We start from the raw sequence: 22,999 nt of genomic DNA on the forward strand, positions 1-22,999 counted from the left end.
CAATAAAAAAAGATGGAAAAAAAATTGAGAGAAATATATCAAAAGAGCAAAACAATGCAATAGAAAAGTAGTTTACTGAAAGATTGAGATTCAAGTAAGCAAGCCTCATCATAGCAAGAAATTGATCTGTTCTCAAAAGGTATGAGAAAAAGGACAAATTCTCAGAAGGCCTGTGAAACTAGAGTTTATGTCTGTCATACTAGAACCAAGGCTAAGAATTAGCTTTGAGACTTCAAGACTCTATTCCTACCCAGAATTCCATCTACTGCTACCTTGACTAGCGATATTTGACAACTGCTGGTCTGTTATATCCCTCCCTTCTCAAGCAGTTTCCAGTCAAAACAAAAGATAGTCCTGAGCCACAGCATCCTAGAAAAAAAGAACTATTTTTCCATGTAAGGTTCATTCCTTCTGTGTCACTGTATCACTTTACCCTACACTTGCATAGGGTATACCCTATGCAATCCAATTATTAAATTGCCCTTTCTATCAAAGATATATCCTCCCTCCCAAGCCAAAATTACTTTCACAAATTCTGTATTTAATTTTCTATGTACACATCATTCCCTGAATAGTAATTGGAAGGAATTCTAGGTTATATGATCAAGAGGAGAGAGCAGATATTTTCTCTGATCCTTACAATGCCTGAAATGTCCCCCAAAATAAGAATTGCATATAAAACACTTAAAAAAAAAAAAGCCCTAAATGAGGAAGAGGGAATTGAAGCAAGACAAATAAATGTATATTTATTTAAATGAGATGCACATTAAATGTGTATATTTTAAATGAAAACAAGGAAATTATAACTAAAAATAATAACAGCCCTTTGATCAGCTAAGAGTCTAGGCATCTATTAAGAAATATTTAAAAAAAGAGGAAAAATTAATCAACATCTAGTAAGGCAGAAAACATCTGGAGCCTCAAGAGATCATTGATGTTTCTGAATTGTTTAAAAGACCAATTATCAAAACAACATTTATGTCTTGCCCAGAAAAATTAACTGGCAGAATTGAAAAACTTGAATCCATAGTGGCAAATCTCATCTAGAGAAACAGAGAAGACAAAAAACTAAATAGAAATGCACATACATAGAAGTGAAAGACAATTTGGAGAAAGGAAAGCAAAAAGCAGTAACATTAAAAGAAAATAAGATCTCCACAATAACAAAAAATAGCATGCAAGAAGACAATTTAGGGTTAATGGGTTTCCTAGAAGAACACAAATTTAAAAGCCATAATGCAACCATAATACAGAAATAATAAAAGAAAACTGTCCAGAACTTCAGGACACAGAAAACAAATGCCATTCAAAAGAATCCACAGATATGCCTCAAGAAAAACATCCAAGATTTCAAACTCCAAGACACAAGAGTTAAATTGAACAATTCCAATGACAGCAAATTCTGTCACTGACCTTCAAAAATAAAAAAAAAAAATCTGAATGCATCAAATATTATTCTACAACCACCAAAAACCATGGAAGAAAAGAAATAATGTGTTTTGAACTTGTGAAAAAAAGACATTCAAGATATTAAGAAAAACTAATTTTTCTAAGTATTAAGAGAGTAATATAATTTTAAAAAACTAGTGGGTCAGTGAATAAACTATAAAAATAACAGATAAAATCTCATGAAAGAAATGAAAGTCAAAATACCAAAGCATAGGAGACACAGCTAAAGAAGCAATATGGGGAAAATCTCTTTTTCTCAATACTTTTTCATTATCAAAAAGAGAGTAAATAAACCAAGGATTTGGGAATACAACTACAAAACATAAGCTTCCGTCTGTCCATGGAACATGTTCTCTTCACCTTTAAACAGTCCTCCTTTTTATAAGCCTATCACCTGAAATTTCATCACCATGAAGAATAAATTAAATTTTGATGCTTCGCTGGGTCACCACAGAACAACATGCTCTCATACAAGGTAATGATCACTTCCCTCATCCCTTCTCTTTTCACACTTTTCAGCTTGGTGCCTGTGTGTGTGGTATCTTTCTCCTTCAGACAATATGCTTCTTTAGGACAAAGACAGTCCCTTTTTCTGATTTGTATTTCCAGTGCTCAGAGTAGATCCTGATAGAACATAGTAGCAGCTTAATGAATATTTACTGAATGAATGAGAAAAAAATCCTACCTAAACAACAAAGTAGAAATTCTAAAAACTGAAGAAACAGTTTAAGAAAATTGAAAGCAAAAGGCCACTTAATTGGATTTTGGGGAAAAAATAAATAAAAAATAGAAAAAGTTAATCCATTTTTTAAAAAAAGAGAAAAACCATATTATTTCTTACAAAAATGAAAAAAGGAGAATTTACTACAATCAAAGAGGAAAAAACAAAGGAAATCAGCAGAAACTAATTTGGCTAATTATTTACAAACTGAAAAGAAATTAATGAAAACTTACAAAATATAAAATAGATTAATCAAAATAGAAAGACAACAGTTTGAAGGGGGTGTGAAACTGCCCCCTTTAATCTGTAAAATTATCACTCTGATCAGTAAAAGAAGGGAGATTTCTGGTCTCCCAGGCTCTATAGAGTTTATGAGAGAGAATATTTCTCAGGCTGGGCCTTTTTAAGGCAAATTACCACCCAGTAATAGCCGGACCCCCATTCAAATTCTATTGGGAGATCTGGGTCTGATACTGAGTGGCTTGAAACTCCATGTATCTATCTAGGCCTGGGGGCACTGGCTTTCTTTTCAACCTGAAACCTGAACCTTAGATTTCCTATTAAAGGGAAATTTTAAACTCATTTCTTTGCAGAATGTCCAAAGCAGGACTATGCTTCCTCCCTTGGCATAGTTGCTTGTCAGGACTCCTGCCAGCTATGAAGAGGCCCTCTTCTCAGTGGAAAAAACCTTTTGTTATTTTTCTGCTAGGACCTTGCCACTGAGGAAGTCAATCTCTTAGCAAAGCTGACTTCTCATCCAACAATAAACTTCCCTTTTTGCCACTTTAAAACTTTCTGGGTTCGTTAATTCTTTCACAAAGGACCTGTGCTGAACAGAAGGGGATTCCCATACCTCAAATCAGTACTGCCACTCACCTCATCAAGTTCAACATCAGAACAACAAATTGAACAAGCCTAAAAAATGGATTCTCAAAGGAATAAATTCCATTACAAAAGGAGTTTGAAAATGAATTCCTTACAACATTCTCAGAATATTGAAATTTGATATTATACAAACTTTTAATAATATGGAAAAAGGCCATCTTTCAATATTTTCCTATGATTTACAGTCACTATATTTAAAAGAAAGGCTACAAAATGGAGAAGGAAAAACTCAGACCAATTCTCCTAATGAACAATGTCATAAAAATTATATATAAAATACTAGTTAGTAGATTATAGCTATTAAAAGGAATTGATAAACTATGACCACACTGGGTTTCTCTTAGGAATTCAGTATTAAGTAAACATAAGGAGGACCATAAATTCACTAAATCATTTTAATAATATAATAACTATGATTAAACAATGATGATGAAAAGTTTTTCCACAAAATTTGGAACTCACTTCTACTGAAAACCTGAGTAAACATTGGAATAAATGGTCATTTCCTTTAACACAGTAAGTATAATCTATCTAAATCCAAGAGAAAATAAATAAAGAAGAAAATACAGAGGTCTTTCCATCAATTTTACAGGTAAAGCAAGGATATCCACTACTACTTTAAAAATGTTACCTGTAATAATGACAAAAAAAAAAAAAAATCAAAGGAAGAACTTACAAAAATAGGACACAAAATTATTTTTTTTTGCAGGTGATAATTTATTTAGCAACCCTAAAAAATCCAGTGAGTAGGTAGGCAACACAGTAGATAGAGTGACAGTCCTGAAGTCAACAACACTCTTCTTCCCAATTTCAAATCTCACTTCAGATGCTGGCTGTGTGAGCAAGTCACTTAAATCTCATTGCCCCAGTTCCTCATCTATAAAATGAGCTAGAGAATAAAATAAGAAACCACTCCCATATTGTTACCAAGAAAAAAAAAATCCAAATGAGTTATATGTAAGTTTAAGAATCATTCTTCAATAGATAAAATGGTCAATTAAAATGAATAGGCAATTTTCAAAATAAGAAATCCAAGTTATAGACAAATGAAGCAATATTCTCTTTTGCTGATTTGACTCCTGTTTAGGAAATTGCTTTCTGTTTGACTAAGCAAAGTTTCTGGCACCTCATTATTTTAACAAATGGTTGTTTATGGAGAGAAAAGAGAAAATGTTAGAATAAAGGTTTCTCAATCCTCCCAACTTGAGACCAACAAGTGGACCCAAAAATTTAGTGAGCCTCCACACTTTTCCTCAATGTTTGGACTTGGCAAACAGTATTAAACTGGGAAGATACACCTTTATGAGTTTGGGAAGAAAAGGAAAATGATCCACCCAAGTCAGGCTTGGCCAGATTTTGCAACCAGATCTGAATACTCTAGAGAGCAGGATCTAATCTAGCAACAATTAAGAGATACATTTAAAAATATTCTTTTTGTGGGAGAATAATATTTGTTAATCAAAATGCTATAGATATTTTAGCTTTATAAAAATTCTGTTAAATTTGACCATACATTCTATGCAATAGCTTATATACTGGTTCCTTACCTCCACCAAAAGTTGTTCAATTCTTGCTATATCTTCAATGTAACTAATCCTTTATAAAAGCTAATTTATGCTAATTAATTAATGGAACTGAGAAATTATTCACTGATACCTAAAAGTAGAGAGAAATGATACTAGAATGGGGAGCTCAAACTGAACATAAGACAAGAGAAACAAGAGAAAACTCTAAAACTCTGAGATCTAGTCAGCCTAATTCTGGGATCGGTTTACCAGGTTCACCACTCCAAATACTCTTATTATCTCAATGGAGATAATGCAATCAATGATAGGACTATAACTGGAAGAATGTGTTCAATTCTGAAAGCCTTGTTTTAATAGGGACTTTGACAATCTCCTGGATCACATTGTAAACCAAGGCAAAGGCAGTCTCTAGGGAATTTTTACATCTCTTTCCCCCAAAGGGGGATACTCAGAGAATACAAAAATCAGTTCTTGATATATAAATCCCCCTTTTTTCTGAAGGGAAGAAAACCAGAAAAAGATGAAATCTGTGAAATTAAAGATTTTTATTAAGCAAGATAGAAAAACATGTACATGGGAATCGCCTAGTCTATGCTGAGCAGCCCAAGCAATAGATATAGAGAAGCTATATACTTTTTAAACAAAGAAAGGTAAAGAACTGGGGGGAAACATGGTATTAGAAAGGAATGAGTCAATAAACCTCATTCCCAAAGGGAGGAAGAGTAAGAACTAATAAGACAAATCAGAAGATATTCTAATGATAAGCAATCCAAAGTTCAAAGTTTGAGCATAGACAAGAGGGCATTTCCAAAAACCATAAAACAGGATGTTGGAGAGTCATGAATAAATTTTTATTGTGGAAATTCTTCTAAAATAGGTTTTCTAGTGACTTCTACCCATTAATTCTAATTTTGTCCTCTGGGCCAAATAAAATATAATTAATCTTTCCTTGGGATAAAAGGATGTAGCTATTTGAAAAGGATGTTTTGCTCTTTGTAAATCTTTCAGACTAAACAGTCTGGTCTTGTCAGTGGAATGGAATAAACTCCTTTTATAAAGTAGTTAGCATCATTAAAAGTGCTCCAGAAGCAGTAATATTCAGTGAATATGATACAAAAAATTATTAAAAGTGTTTGAGAAACTGGACTAAAATATCTCTAATGCCCTTGTCAAATTCTAAAATTGCATTGCTCCAAAGTAATATTCTTCTTGTTTTGAGCAGATAGGCAGGCAGGCTAATAAAAAGTAGATACTTATTTAGTATCCCTAATAGATAACCAAGGTCTGTCCGAAGAACCTCCAAAAAACTAGCCCAAACATTACAACCAAAGCAACACTGAGTATATGCTAACTATATACTGTGCATGCAGAACACATAAACAATTTACTATCTTTAATTTCTTTTTTTTCTACTCATTGCTATAGTTAACATTTCTAGTATAATATTGAATAATAGTGATGATAACTAATAGATAAATATCTATTTAACACTTACTAAATACCAACAATGTGTTATAATTACTGGGTATACAAATTTTTTGAAAATGAGCAGAAGAGGAAATAAGAGGGAAAAAAAATAATTAAATTACCAAGTCTTAGAAAAAGAAATTGAAAAAGCCATCACCAGTGAACTTCTTAAGAAAAAATTCTCAAGGCCAGATGGGATTCACAAGTTAATTCTACCAAACATTTAAAGAAAAATTAATCCCAATATCATAAAAACTATTTGGAAAAACAGGCAAAGGAATCCTACCAAATTCCTTTTCAAACACAGATATTATGTTGATATTTAAACCAGGAAGAGCCAAAACAAAAAAAACAAAAACAAACAAAAAAAAAACCTTTAGATAATTTTTTTCAATGAATATTGATGCAAAGATTTTAAATAAAATACTAGCAAGGAGATTACAGTAATATGTCACAAAGATCATACAGTATGATCAGGTGAGAGCAACACTAAGAATGCAGGACTGGTTGAATATTAGAAAAACTGTCATGAGTCAGGCTAGTTCCAATGGCCGTGTGATGAAGAGAGTCACCTGCACCCAGAGAGAGAGGACTGTGGGGACTGAGTGTGGACCATAACATAGTATTTTCACTCCTTTTGTTGTTTGCTTGCATTTTGTCTTCTTTCTCGATTTTTCTTTTTTGATCTGATTTTTCTTGTGCAGCATGATAATTGTGGAAATATGTATTGAAAAATTAGACATGTTTAACATATTGGATTAGTTGTCATCTAAGGGATGGGATACGGGGAAGGGAAGGGAAAAAATTTGGAATAAAAGGTTTTGTAAGGGTGGAATGTTGAAAATTATCTATGCATTTTTTGAAACTAAAAAAACTTTAATTAAAAAAAAAAATCTGACCATTTCAATAAAAAAAATCAAAATTACATAAATGGATGCAGAAAAATCATGATGTGTTTACAATATTGATTCTTTTTTTAATTAATTAATTTTTAATTTTTTATTATTATAACTTTTTATTGACAACATATGCATGGGTAATTTTTTATAACACTATCCCTTACACTCACTTCGGTTCCGACTTTTTCCTTCCCTCTCTCCACCCCTCCCCTAGATGGCAGGTAGTCTTATACATATTAAATATGTACAACATTGATTTTTATTAAAAACACAAGAGAGCAGAGGAATGAATGGAAGTTACCTTAAAATGATAAGTAATATTTATTTAAAATCATAAGCAAAATTATTTTAATAGGATTAAGCCAATAGTCATCCCAATACAATCAGGAGTGAAGTAAGGATGCCCATTATCATCACTATTATTCAATATTATACTAGAAATGTTAACTATAGCAATGAGTAGAAAAAAAAGAAATTAAATAGTAAATTATTTATGTGTTCTGCATGCATAGTATATAGTTAGCATATACTCAGTATTGCTTTGGTTGTAATGTTTGGGCTAGTTTTCTGGAGGTCCTTCGGACAGGCCTTGGTCTCAGCAGGATAGACACCAGGAGAATGGTCAAGAATAGAGTCTAGATTCTTTACTCTGGCCCAGTCTTAATCTTAGTGGCATGAAAGCCACCACAAGGCTGGTCAGAGATAGAATGAGGCTGGTCAAAGATAGAATGTCTATCTTCCAGTGCTTCTTAGCCCTTACGTACCTTATTGTAATTACATCATTACAGCATACTGATTATATGTAAACTTAGAGAACCATACTATCACCATTCTAAGTACCAAATATATATGTGAACTAGAGAACCATCATCTCATCCACTGAGTTAACACCTTGTTTCAAGTATACTTCTCCAGAGGGTATATAAGGTATATAAGGGTGAGAGAATTTGGAATAAACGGACTCCATGTCTGACCATCCACTTGAGTCTCACCTCATCACTCCTCCATTGAGACCAAGAACTCCGGCTGATCCCGAGGTCCTCCAGAGAGCTAGTGCAGATGGTATATTTTGGCACCCCAGCTTGTGGGCTCTACAAAGCACACAACATCACTCTTTGAAGATGATATAATGGTGTACTAGAGAATCAATTAAAAATTTGAAATAACAACTTTAGCAAAGCTGCAAGATATAAAACATACTCATATATACTCTGTAAGAAACAACCAGCAGGATTATTTCAGAAAGGCTTGGAGAGATCTAATGAACTGATGCAAAGTGCAATGAGCAGAACCAGGAGATTTTTGTTGTATACAGCAACAACAAGATTATATATATGATGATCAATTCTGAGGGATGTGGCTCTCTTCAACACTGAGATGATTCAAATCAGTTTTACTTGTGCAGTGATGAAGAGAACCATCTACACCCAGAGAGAGAACCATGGGAACAGAGTGTGGACCACAACATAGCATTCTCATTCTCATTCTCTCATTCACTCTGTTGTTATTTGCTTGCATCCCTAAAATCTACAGATCCACTTGTGAGGATGGAAGGAAGGGAGAGGTGTCCATGGACATAGATTAAGAGCCCTGCCTTAGAGTTGAGAATAAAACCATGAAGATAAACACTTAAATCAATTCCAAATCCAATTTTATTGTTTTCCCTAATAATTACCAAATTTGCCAACTCTTGACTGACCACTCATTTTCTAGAAAAAGTAATTAGGTGTTTACTCACTTTTGAAGATAAAACTGAGGTGCCTTAACAGAATAATATACATGATATACATGGTGATGTATCAAAATACTTTAGGACCACCACAACCATGGAGAAGAGAACACCTAAACTAGAAAGAGAGAAGGATTTGATGAGGTAGAGACAAGAGAGTAGTTTCCAGACCCGGTGATAGATTAAGCAAATTTGAAAAAACAAGTGAATGCTGGATGAAATCAGGAAAAAGCTATTAGTTCAATATAAGCATCTTTCTCAAATTAGCCATCATTCTTCTCTGAGTTATCTTTGGTTATTCCCTTGAGTTTTCCCTCTATTAGTTAGTCATTAAGAAAAACTCTGACAATACTTTACCCTCATTGTTTAGAGTTAAAATTTCTTCATTTTCACAGTTGACAATTTAGTACAAGTTGTTATCACCTCAAATTTGAGTTCTCTGTCATCTCCCTGCTATTTTCTTTCACCCTCTTGTTCACAAATCTAATACAAATAGAATCCCATCAAATGGTGAGGAAGATCCTGAGGGTGGGGGAGAAGGATACATACAGACAATAAAAAGTACACACACATTTTAAAAATATGGTCTAACAATGGATCAGGATGCATGAATACTCAGTACACAGGAAAATAATGTTAGTAGGTAAAAAAAAAAAACTATAGCAGAGTATCATGGCCTTATGGTTGGGCTTGAAGATAACATTAATGACATTATGCTAAAAAATTGTTGTTCATTAGGGTAAAATAATTTACTGGATAAAATGCAAAAAAGATGTGTTTAGGATATAAAGTTCCTTTGACAATATCTAGTAAACCACCATCATTTTACGGATAAGGAAGCTAAGGTATAGAATAGTAATCTGACATGTCAAAATGACTTGTTTCATAAAGGCAAACCTGGACTAAAAACCACACTAATCTTCCTAATATAAAAGAAGGCCTCTAAACTAATACAAAGTTACATAACTGGTTATATATTACAAATGCAAATTCATCTTTCATTCTCAATATAAGCCCTTAGCTTTTATATGAAGAGAGAATATGGCATAATTGATAGTACAGTGCCATGAAAATCCAAATACCGAGATAAACAATAAAAGTGATCAAAGTCAAGGGCCACAACAGAGATGGAGATCACTAATCAACAAAAACCATTGGGGAAACCACAAAACCACCAATCAGAAATTATATTTAGATTAACATCTCATAGTGCCTAGCACAGAGTAAGTTTTTAATAAATGATGAACTGAATGACACCTCACACTATATATGCCACAATAATCTGGAAACAGATAAATGATCTAAATATAAAAGGTTGTAACAGAAATAACTTAGAAGAGAAGTAAAGGAAAAAATATTCTGAGAGAAAGAGTTGTTGACCAAAGTATAGAATCTCAAGAATTGAAATAGAATAGTCTGAATACATAAAATTTGATTAGACTTTTGTACCTCTCTTTTCCATCTTTCTCTTCCAAAAAAATCGATGATGTTTGAATTACAAGAAAAATCATTAATCAGGGTAAAAATTTTTGAAGGGAATTTCTTTGATGTCAGTCAAGATACAAACCATTTAAAAATAAGAGCCATTCTCCCCCAAAAGATATATAGTCAAATGATGTGAACAGGCAATTCTTTTTCTTTCTTTCTTCACCCTCCCCCCCTTTTTTTTTGCTGAGGCAATTGGGGTTAATTAAGTAACTTGCCAAGGGTCACACAGCCAGGAAGTATTAAGTGTCTGAGGCCAGATTTGAACTCAGGTTCTCCTGACTTCAGGGCTGGTGCTCTATCCACTACACTAACTAGCTGCCCCAGGAATAGACAATTCTTAAAAGAAAAAATATTAAGCTACAAATAAAAATAGGAAAATGTTCAAATAACTAATAAAAAGAGAAATGCAAATTAAAAATTACTATGAAGCTACCTTCCTACCAGTCTTGGAAAAGAAACAACAACAAAAAATAGCAACTGTGAGAGGGACTATAGGAGAACTAAGACTTGTTGGTAGAACTGTGAATTCTTCTATCCATTCCGAGGACTAATTTGGAACTACTCAAAAGGTCATTGAAAGGTATTAAAAACTCTTTTACCCAGTTTTATCACTGTTATGCATAGTCACCAAAAATATCAAAATCAGAGGCACAGGAATGGGAACTGGGCCTGTTATTTTATTAATACAGGGAATTCCCTGGATGAGGAAACTCTATTAATATAGTCCAGCACCTTCCCTGAAATTTCACAAATATTTATAGCAATACTTTTAAAAACCAGTGAAGCTATGAGAACAACAACAACAACAACAACAACAACAAAAACACATAAAAATGAGAAAACAGGACAGAATGTGAAACATCTTATGAGAAAAATGACAAATCTGGAGAAATTAACAAAATAAAATATAAGAATACTCGGACTGCCAGAAAGTTGTGAACAAAAGGACAAATCTCTTCAATTATATGCACCCATGGCTCCAATCCATTTCATCTTCTCCAGAAAATTGGTCCCATTAACATTTCCACTCTCTTATTTCAATATCTCCCTCTTTCCCCAGCTTTTGAGATAAAAACTCACTATCTGACAAAAATTGCTAGAAAAACTGGAAACTAATATGGCAGAAACCCATACCTAATACCGTATACCAAGAAAAAGTCAAAGTGGATTCATGATTCAAGTATAAAGAGTGATATTACAAGCAAATTAGAAGAATGATAGTTTACCTCTCAGATCTGTGGGGAAGGAAGGAATTTGTGGACAATAAAGAAGTAGAGTTCATTACTGAACACAAAACGGATAATTTTGATTACATTAAGTTAAAAAATTTTTGTACAGACAAAACTAATGCAGACAAGATTAGAAGGGAAGCAATAAACTGGGAAAACATTTTTACATTCAAGTTCTGATAAAGGCCCTATTTCTAAAGTATATAGAGAATTGATTCAAATTTATAAGAATTCAAGCTATTTGGTGATTTGGTGATTATCAAGCTAATAAATGGTCAAAGGATATGAATAGGCAGTTTTCAGATGAAGAAATTAAAACCATTTCTAATCATTGAAAAGGTGCTCTAAATCACTATTAATCAGAGAAATGCAAATTAAGACAACTCTGAGGTACCACTACATACCTACTCTCAGACTGGCTCCGATGACAAGAAAAGATAATGACAGTGATGGAGGAGATGTGGGAAAACTAGGACGCTAATATATTGTTGGTGGAGTTGTGAATTGATCCAACCATTCTGGAGAGCAATTTGGAACTATGAACAAATGGCTATCAAAATATGCATCTGCTATCCCTTTTCATCCAGCATTGTTTCTACTGAGCTTATATCTCAAAGAGATCTTAAAGGAGAGAAAGGAACTCACATGTTCAAAAATGTTTGTGGCAGTCCTTTTTGTAGTGGAAAACTGGAAACTAAGTGGATGCCCATCAATTGGAGAATGGCTCAATAAGTTATGGTATATGAATGTTATGGAATATTTGTTCTATAAGAAATGATCAGCAGAATAATTTCAGAGAGGCCTGGAGAGTTTTACATGAAATGATGCTCTGTGAAATGAGTAGAATCAGGAGAACATTATACATGGCAACAAGAAGATTATATGATGATCAATTCTGATGGACATAACTCTTTCCAACAATAAGATGATTGAGATCAGTTTCAATGATTTTGTGATGAAGAGCTCACTAGAAGCTCTGAGAGCTTCAGCCAGGAGTCAGTTGGGGAGATTGAGAGGCTCTGTATTCAGAGAGAGCGAGAGGCTGAAGCTTGCAGAGGCAGAAACAAGAGACTAGCGACAAAGCTCTATGAATTAAGGAGAGAGATAGGCCACTAAGAAAGCTAATCGGGATATTTGGAAGGAGACAATAAAAGATCTGAACTTTTAACAGCTGGCTGCACTTGAGATGATTATTACTCTGAACTGAAACTAAGGCTGCCTCCAGAAGATTGCCAGGAAACTTGCACCCAAAGAAAATTATATTTCAGAGAAGAGAACATTACACATTTTGTTTTTTTCTGATCAGACTTTTCTTGTGCAGCAAGATAATTGTATAAATATATATGGATATATTGGATTTAACATATTTTAACATGTTTAAACCTATATTGGATTACTTGCCATCTAGGGGAGGAGGTGGGGAGATTGAGGAGAAATTAGAATACAAAGTTTTGCAAGGATCAATGTTGAAAAATTATCCATGCATATGTTTTGAAAATATAAAGCTTTAATTAAAAAAAAAGTTTCTAACAGCCCTTTTTGTAGTGGCAAGAAACTGGAAACTCAGTGGTAGCCCATCAGTTGGAGAATGGTTGAATAAGTTATAGTATATGAATGTTATGAAATATTACTCTTCTATAAGAAACATATTCTGTATTACTGTTCTGTAAGAAATGACCAACAGAATGATTTCAGAAAGGCCTGGAGAGACTTACACGAACTGATGCTGAGTGAAATGAGCAGGACTAAGAGATCATTATATACTTCAACAACAATACTATATAATGACCAATTCTGATGGACCTGGCCATCCTCAGCAACGAGATCAACCAAATCATTTCAATGGAGCAGTAATGAACTGAACCAACTATGCCCAGAGAAAGAACTCTGGGAGATGACTAAAAACCATTACATTGAATTCCCAATCCCTATATTTATGCCCACCTGCATTTTTGATTTCCTTCACAAGCTAATGGTACAATATTTCAGAGTCTGATTCTTTTTATACAGCAAAATAATGTTTTGGTCATGTATACTTATTGTGTATCTAATTTATATTTTAATGTATTTAACATCTACTGGTCATCCTGCCATCTAGGGGAGGGGGTGGGGGGTAAGAGGTGAAAAATTAGAACAAGAAGTTTGGCAATTGTTAACGCTGTAAAGTTATCCATGCATATAACCTGTAAATAAAAGGCTATTAAATAAAAATAAATAAATAAATATTAAAAAAAAAGAGAGAGAGAAACATATTCTGTATCCTGCTTTCTAGAGCTCCCAAGTTGGAGTGACAAAACATACTGCGCTTTGTAGAACCCCATGCCAGGGTGATTAAAATATACCTTCCTAGTGGAGAAGTGATGAGGTGGGACTCCTGAGGATGATGGAAATATGGAGTCCATTTATTCCAAGGTTTTTCCCTTTATATACCCTAATACCCTTATGTAAGCAAAACAACACTGGGCATGCGCTAAGTATATACTGTGCAAGTGGGACCACATGAACAACTTGCTATTGTATGTAGTATGCCACCTGGTATCACTCTGCTTCAATCACTACACAGGTCATCATTGCCCCCTGACTTCTCAGGAAGGATGAGAGCCCTTAGAGGAGATGGGAAGCCAAATGAGACATTGTTAGCAGGTTCCCTCTGGGCTGAAGGGTCTTATACCTCACTGAGATTTCCCTCACTATCTGTGATTCTACAAATGTATATTAAAGTTATGGAATGTTATTGTCCTATAAGAAACGATCAGTAGAATGATTTCAGAGAGGCCTGGAGAGACTTCTATGAACTGATGCTAAGTGAAATGAGCAGAGTCAGGAGATCACTGCACATGACAAGAAGAAGATTATAAAATGATCAATTCTGATGGATGTGGCTTTTTTCAACAATAAAATGATCCAGATCAATTCCAATGATCTTGTGATGAAGAGAGCCATCTACACTCAGAGAGAGGGCAGTGAGAACTGAGTGTGGATCACAATATAGCATTTTTACTCCTCTTCTTGTTGTTTGCTTGCATTTTATTTTCTTTCTCTTATTTTCTTTTTGATTTGATTTTTCTTATGTAGCAAGATAATTGTATAAATATGTATGCCTATATTGAATTTAACATATTTTTACCATGTTTCAACATATACTGATTACTTCCCATCTAAGGGAGGAGAGGTGGGGGGGGAAGGGAGGAAAATTGGAACACAAGGTTTTGCAAAGGTTGATGTTGAAACATTATCCATGCATGTGTTTTGAAAACTTAAAAACTTTAATAAATAAGTTAATTAATGAGAAATTATATCTCCTTCCTTGTGATCTCCTTCCCTACTACACCTATAAACATGCCTGTAAATTCTTCATTCTTTAAAAAAAAAATCCTCACATACTTGGTTTATTCCTATATGCAACCATTCTCTATTTTCCCCCCTTTGCAGGAAAACTCCTTGAGAAATTCATCTACAATCAGCATTTCCACTTTGTCTCTTCTCACTTAAATCTAAACAATTAGCTTACCATGACTTCAATTATAATCTCTTTAAAACTGGCAAACCTAAGTATCTCTAGAGTCTCTGCTAAGATCCAATCTCATATTTTTAACTGCCTTCTTGGACATCTAAAGCTCAACATGTCTAAAATAAAACTCATTATCTTTTCCCCAAAATACTCCCCATTTCTGAATGTCTATCATTGTCAAGGATACCCCATCTTCCCAGTAAACCAGATTCAACCTCTATGCCAATTCTGACTTTTCACTTGAATTCATCCCACAATCTGTCAAACCTCACCATTTTTACCTTCACAACAAATGTTATGAGTGGTGCACTCCTACGGAAGATGTAGCAGTGGTCCTGAAGCCACCTGGCTTTGGGAATTACGTAGTTGTAAATGACATATTTCTTTCCCTAAGTTGTCCTATCCCAGTTTATTCTATATGACCAGGATGCTATGGCTACAAATATTGTTGGCTGTCAGATAAGTCTGTTAGTTAGTGATAACAGAATTGCTGAGACTAATGAGGTACTTAAAATTGAGGACAAAATTGGGTGTTTGCCACTTGACCTAGTGACATTTCAGGCCTAAAAACACACTTTCAGAAGGTTCCCACCTTAACCTCTGCCCAGAAAATTATGGGGATTGAACCTGTGCTCAAAGTGAGAATCAGATTACTCCTCAACTTCATTTCTAAGCCATAAAATTAGCAAAGCAGTGACATGAAGCACCTGGTTTCTCTCACTTTTTCCTATAAATTTATCTTCTTCCCCCTGGTTCTTTTCTAACTTCTTTTGGAACTTAGCCAATTTTAATTAGCATTACAATTAGAATAAATTTTGCTCCTTGACCTGGAGATGGGTTTGAGCCTACAAATTCTTTCGAGACACCTTACAATGCCCGTCTGTAACCCCAACATTTTGGGGGTCCCCTTGAACCTCAAAGATATATTACTTTCTGTCCATTAAAACAGCCACCACCCTTATGCAGGCTTTCATCAGTCTCACCTAAACTACCATAATAATTGTTTCTTGTTTCTCCTCACTTCCAAAATGTTCTCCATTCAACTAGCAAACTGATTTTCTTTAGGTGAAAATCTGATCGTGCCCTGCCCCTTTCTCTCAATAATCTCCATTTTCCTCTATTATCTCAGAATCAAATATGAAATCCTTTACTTGACATTTAAAGTTACTCATAAAATTGTTAACTAGTATGGCAGAAACTAGGCATTGACCCACACTTAACACCGTACAACCAAGATAAGGTCCAAATGGGTTCATGATCTAGGCATAAAGAATGAGATTATAAATAAATTAGAGGAACACAGGATAGTTTACCTCTCAGACCTGTGGAAGAAGAAGGAATTTATGGCCAAAGAAGAACTAGAGATCATCACTGATCATAAAATAGAAAATTTTGATTATATCAAATTGAAAAGTTTTTTACAAACAAAACCGATGCAGACAAGATTAGAAAGGAAGCAATAAACTGGGAAAACATTTTTACAGTCAAAGGTTCTGATAAAGGCCTCATTTCCAAAATATAGAGAGAAATGACTCTAATTTATAAGAAATCAAGTCATTCTCCAATTGATAAATGGTCAAAGGATATGAACAGACAATTCTCAGACGAAGAAATTGAAACTATTTCTAGCCATATGAAAAGATGCTCCAAGTCATTATTAATCAGAGAAATGCAAATTAAGACAACTCTGAAATACTACTACACACCTGTCAGACTGGCTAGAATGACAGGGAAAGATAATGTGGGAAAACAGGGACACTAATACATTGTTGGTGGAATTGTAAACACATCCAACCATTCTGGAGAGCAATTTGGAATTATGCTCAAAAAGTTATCAAACTGTGCATACCCTTTGACCTAGCAGTGTTACTACTGGGCTTATATCCCAAAGAGATCATAAAAAAGGGAAAGGGACCTGTATGTGCAAGAATATTTGTGGCAGCCCTCTTTGTAGTGGCCAGAAACTGGAAACTGAGTGGATGCCCATCAACTGGAGAATGGCTGAATAAATTGTGCTATATTAATATTATGGAATATTATTGTTCTGTAAGAAATGACCAACAGGATGATTTCAGAAAGGCCTGGAGAGACTTACATGAACTGATGCTGAGTGAAATGAGCAGGACCAGGAGATCATTATATACTTCAAGAACACCACTATATGATGATCAATTCTGATGGACCTCGCCATCTCCAGCAATGAGATGAACCGAATCAGTTCCAATGGAGCAGTAATGAACTGAACCAGCTAAACCCAGCGAAAGAACTCTGGGAGATGATTAAGAACCATTACATTGAATTCTCAATCTCTATATTTTTGCCCGCCTGTATTATTTTGATTTCCTTCACAGGCTAATTGTACAATATTTCAGAGTCCGATTCTTTTTGTACAACAAAATAACGGTTTGGACATGTATACTTATTTTGTATTTAATTTATATTTTAATATATTTAACATGTATTGGTCATCTGGCCATCTAGGGGGGAAGGAGGGGAAAAATTGGAACAAAAGGTTAGCAATTGTCAATGCTGTAAAATTACCCATGCATATAACTTGTAAATAAAAAGCTATTAAAAATAAAAAAAAATAAAGTTACTCATAAACTGATCTGTTCTTATCTTTCCCTCTCTCTCCCATATTCTACAGTCCAGATACATTATGTTATCAGCAGTAATACACCCTCTCCCATTTCTTTGCTTTTGCAGTAGCTGTATATCATCATGCCTGGACATCTATCTCCCTTCTACTTTTCCCTGGCTTCTTCTAAGACATAGCTCGACATTTACCTTTTAAAAGAGACTTTGTAGATTACCTTGATATTCTCTGTGTGTTTTCCTTACCAGACTGAATTTCTTGAGATAGTGGATTGGTTCTTGTCTTTCTTTGTATCCCCAAAGCCTAGGATAGTGACTTGCACTCTATAAATATTGATTTCAAAGAAATTCTTTTAATCATAAAAATCAATTTGATCTTTGGTGTATGTGTGTGTACACTACTGCAAGACACCTGGAGGATGTAAACTTAGGAATAAGGACAGAAAAGGGGATCTGTAGTTTCACTGTCAGAAAAGTAGATCCGTCACTGATGTTACACTTCTCAGTCAAGTCAGATCTTCATCTATATTCTTGTCTATCTATTGACTTTCAATGACAAACTAGCAAATAAATTCACCAAGTTCATTTCATTTGTTCACCAGTTATGACTGCAAAATGCAGACTTCATACATAATTTCTGTTTTTAACATTAGTTCAAAGAAGTGCTTTGTGAGAAATAACTTCACTAGACTTATGAGGGGTGAAGTTAAAAGTCTTTAATTACACAAGTTCTCAGAGAGGTATCCTATAGTATAGGAACTCCTGGGATTTTTTTTTTTTTAATATATCTGAAATGCAAGTCCCTCCCTTGATACCCTACTGGCTAAGTACCAGAGAAGTCACAACCTATCAGGAGTGAATGTGAATTTCCAACTCTTGTTGCATTATTATCTCTCCCCTAGGGATTCCCTGAATCCCTTATTGGCTGAGTAGTATCCCCCACCTGTGATTACTTTTCCTTTTATTAACTTTGTTTCCTTGTTCCTTATCCTAGCTCTGTTTCAATTTTATTTTTCTAATTTGTTTCTTTCCACAAAGATCTAACTTAATTTTCATAACCGTGGAACTAAACCCCCATTCAATTCTCACACTTTCAAAGACAAAATGGCAAATAAATCCACCATGTTCATTTCATCTGTTCATTGGTTAACATTGCAAAATACAGTCTACATACATGGGAATTTTTGTTTGCAACATTAATTCTAAGAAGGCTTCTAAGTTTATTTACATTTCTAAACTTTTCTATTACATATGACAAATAAAATATGAAATTTACTCTAAAAATTCTAGCAAAATATGTAAAATTAAAACATTTCCATTAGCCATGTTGGCAAGCATTCATGGTCAGTATTTAGTATTTCTACTTGAATCCTAACTCCAAAAATCCAATTTTCATAAGGCCAATCCCCAAGTATGCCTTCCTTCTAAGGAAGAATTCAGGTCACATTACTAGAAAGCCTTCCTAAATCTCCCCCCATGCCAAGGTAAAAATGCTTGTTCATCCTCAAATTTTCTGAGTCTTTTTTTTGTTCCCAACAAACTAATTTTGAATATTTAAAGGATCTGAGTTTTGTCAGTGTGAACTTTCCCTCCAAAAATTCAGCTTATAATCAATCTAAAATTAAGTAGGTTGTTAGAGAGAGATATCATTTGGTAAATATGGCTGCTGCAACTGAAAGAAAGCATTATATGAAAATTATTTCCAAGTTTTCCATACAAGATAATTGCCACCTGGTTCCCACATAGCAAATCCAAAAGAACCCTTAAATTCACACTGTAATGCCAGGGAAACTGAGGCAAGATAGAGATTAGAGAGTTTTTAATGTTTTATTTGAAAGGGAGAGATTTACTGGGACCAAATAGATCTATGGTATAATCCCAGAACTGAATGAGACTATCACCTCCAAGAATCCAGCAGGGAATATCGGATACAAAGATTCTTTTATATGGTAACAAGAACATGACATGATGGGGAGAGGCACTTGGGATAGGGATGATATAATGGGGGGAGGCACCAAAGAGGGAGAGGCACCTGACATTCTAGTGATGTCTAAGATATAAGATCTTTATCCTATCAAACATTCCAATGATTAAGAGGGAAGGGAGGAGGCACTGATAGAGTTGAGTTTAGCTCCAAGTTCCCACCCTCTAAGGAGGTTATTAGAAATCTAAGTTATGACAAACTCCTGAGACTTATCCTCTGTAGGGGTCTCCTGCAGTCTTACCTTGCCATGCCCTGTCAGAAATCCTAGTCATGTCCCTGAGGTTAACTTTGCCTTATTAAAATCTAATTATGATCCATCCATGGCTGCTGCCCTCATCTGGGTCAGTCTGCCATGGTACTCTGCCTCCTGGTGTTTTTCTTCTTACCCTTCCTTCATGCCACATGGTATCTTCCCTAACTCCATTATGCTTTTCAACCCCACTTATCCTTATAGCTAACTAACTCTTTTAGGATGCTAAAGCTATTTTAGGATTTTTTTCCCTGCCAGCTAAGGCATACCCCAACCTCATGGGGTGCTCCTGTTGTGCCACAGTTCTCTTTTAATGTCCTGATCCAGTTTCCCTAATTATCCTATTTAGTTACTCTGCCTCAAGTTATAACCATTCCTTCTTAATGTTTGATAGGATAAAGGTCTTATATCTTAGACCTTAGGCTATAATTATTCCCTCTTAATGTTTAATGGGATAAAGGTCTTTATCCATGTAAGATATCATTAGAATATCAGGAGCCTCTCCAGTATCTCCCATTACCTCATCCTGGGTGCCTCCCCCCATTAGGTCATCCCCCTCCAGGTTAGTCCACCATTATGTCATTGTTCTTGTTATCCTATAAAAGAATCATGTATCCCACAGTTCGTGCTAGATTCTTCAAGACAATAGTCTCATTCAGTCCTGGGACCAAAAATGGATCCATTTGGAACCAATAAATCTCTCCGTTTAATGAACTATTAAATTGTTCTCTAATGTCCATCTTGCTCAGTTACTCCGACATTACATTCCTTTGTTGAATTCCATAGAAGAACTTCACTTTCTATGCTCTCCCACTCTATATCATATTTACCATTCCTGGTGTCTACTGTATTCCTTCATTTTATCTGTAACCTACCTCCCTAAATAAATCTACCTTTTGCCAAAGAGAATGGTCATTATGAATTCTTCACATTACTGAACCCCAACATTTGGTGCCTACCTTCATCTGGTATCTACATCACTCATATGAATTACAGAATTGAATACATCTTGCAGGTTGTAAAGATCATGAAATCCAAGAGAATCCAGGAGAATAAACAAGTGGGAAATGGTCAATGAATAAACATTTTATTAAGCACCAAGTGTTTAACACCCATTTAAGCACCAAGCTAAGAGCTAAATGGTAGGGATATAAAAAGAAGCAAAAACAGTCCAAGACCTTAGGAGCTTACTGTCTAAATAAGATAACAAAAGAACAAAAATTAAGATTGCTTCCTATAGAATTGGGGACTTTATCTGAGGCTTAAAAGAGGACTGGAAAGTCAGTAGACAAGGCGGAATAAGGAAAATATTCCAGGCATAGGTGACAGACAAAATGAGTAACTGTTGAGAAAAAGATTTCTGGAATGGAGATGTGTGGAATGAGAACACCAGCTCAAAAAAATCAAGGTGGTTTCTCAAGGCAAAAGTAAAAAGGAATTTTCTTTCTTTTTTTTATTTATATAGCTTTTTATTTACAAGATATATGCATGGGTAATTTTTTTCAGCAATGACAAGTGCCAAATCTTTTATTCCAATTTTTCCCCTCCTTCTTCCCCTCCCCCTAGATGGCAGATAGACCAATACACGTTAAATATCTTAAAGTATATGTTAAAATACAATATATGTATACATATTCATAGTTATTTTGTTGCACAAGAAGAATTGGACTTTGAAATAATGTACAATTAACCTGTAATGAAAATAAAAAATGTAAGCAGAAAAAAATGGAGGGATTGGAAATGCTATAGTGGTTCACATTCATTTCCCACAGTTTTTTCGCTGGGTGTAGCTAGTTCTATTCATTATTGAACAAATGGAACTGATTTGGTTCATCTTATTGTTGAAGAGAGTCACATCCATCAGAATTGATCATCATATAGTATTGTTGTTGAAGTATATAATGATCTCCTGGTCCTGCTCATTTCACTCAGCATCAGTTCATGTAAGTTTCTCCAGGCCTTTCTGAAATCCTCCTTCTGGTCATTTCTTAAAGAACAATAATATTCCATAACATTCATATACCACAATTTATTCAGCCATTTTCCAAATCTACTCAGTTTCCAGTTTTTGGCCACTACAAAGAGGGCTGCCACAAACTTTTTGCACATACAGGTCCCAGAAAGGAATTTTATTATGATCTGGTGAGAAAGGGCATCTTCCTCCCCATTTGCCTTAAGATAGGCAAGGAGAGGCAAGGCCCAGTTAATAGACAAGAATTATATAGGGGCCTGGGCTAACACTTCCTATAGGCTGATCTTTGCCCTGATTAGCCAGCACAAATGACTTCACATTCTAAGTCATAAATGAGGAAAACTTTCAACCCAACCAAATCTTTAGGATTACTAAATTACTTTATTTGAGAGTTTCAATACCAAGGGGCCCCAATTTAGTCTCACAAAGAAAAGGTGGAGCAATAAACCTGGCTCTGGGGCACAGCTGACCCTCACTCATTCTTTAGAATACTGTCTCCATCTTGTGAGACAGCTTTCACGGTTCACTTCATTCAGAGACATAAATTTTTTTTGACATCCCCACTATGGAGATTTCTCTAGATTATTTATTAAACAGATTTTATTTTCTCTGGTTTTAATTTGAGAGGATAGATTTAGGGGGCCAGGAAAAAAGCTAGGGAAAATAGTAATAGTAATGTTATAGTAATAGAAAAAAGCAATAATAATAATAATAAATAAAAATAAGGACCAATTGATTTTTTAATGGAAAAGAAGCATAATGAATAGTAGTTCTGAAAATAACAAGCAATATACTATATTCTTTTTTTAAAAAGCATTAAATATTACTCTGGTTTTGACCCAGGTGCGAAATTGTATTCCCTTTAATCTGTAAAATTAACACTACAATTGAGTACCCTTTGATCTGTAAAGAAGGAAGATTCGAGTTTCAGGCCCTCCTGGGAAGCATATTTCCCCAGACAAGTTAAGTAGTGTCATCCAACAGGGCCATTTCTAAGGCAAGCTGGATCTCTATTCAAATTCAGACTGAAAAAACCTTCAAAGCAATTTCATTTGGAAGACCCTCCTCTGATCAGCTCAAATTGCCCCAACTTGCCAAGATCTGCTCATATAATAGGTTTCTGTTTACTCATTTCTTTGCAGAGTATTCAAAGTAGGGATATGCCTTGTCCCTTGGTATAGCTGCCAGGACCCTGCCCACTGAGAAGAGAATGTTCTCAGTGTCAACCTCCATTTCCCTAATAGGTCTTTGCCACTTCATAGTCAGTCTCTTAGCAAAGCTGACTTCTCATCCA

The 22,999-nt window shown here is 34.7% G+C and overlaps 1 protein-coding gene across 5 annotated transcripts in view; it reads right to left on the reverse strand.

The window, feature by feature from the left end:
- Nucleotides 1–22,999, reverse strand: part of NBEA (neurobeachin) — a 727,838-nt gene that overhangs the window by 661,334 nt on the left and 43,505 nt on the right. The window lies entirely within an intron of this gene.

The sequence above is a fragment of the Sarcophilus harrisii genome, chromosome 3 (genome assembly GCF_902635505.1).
Source record: "Sarcophilus harrisii chromosome 3, mSarHar1.11, whole genome shotgun sequence".
Lineage (NCBI taxonomy): Eukaryota > Metazoa > Chordata > Mammalia > Dasyuromorphia > Dasyuridae > Sarcophilus > Sarcophilus harrisii.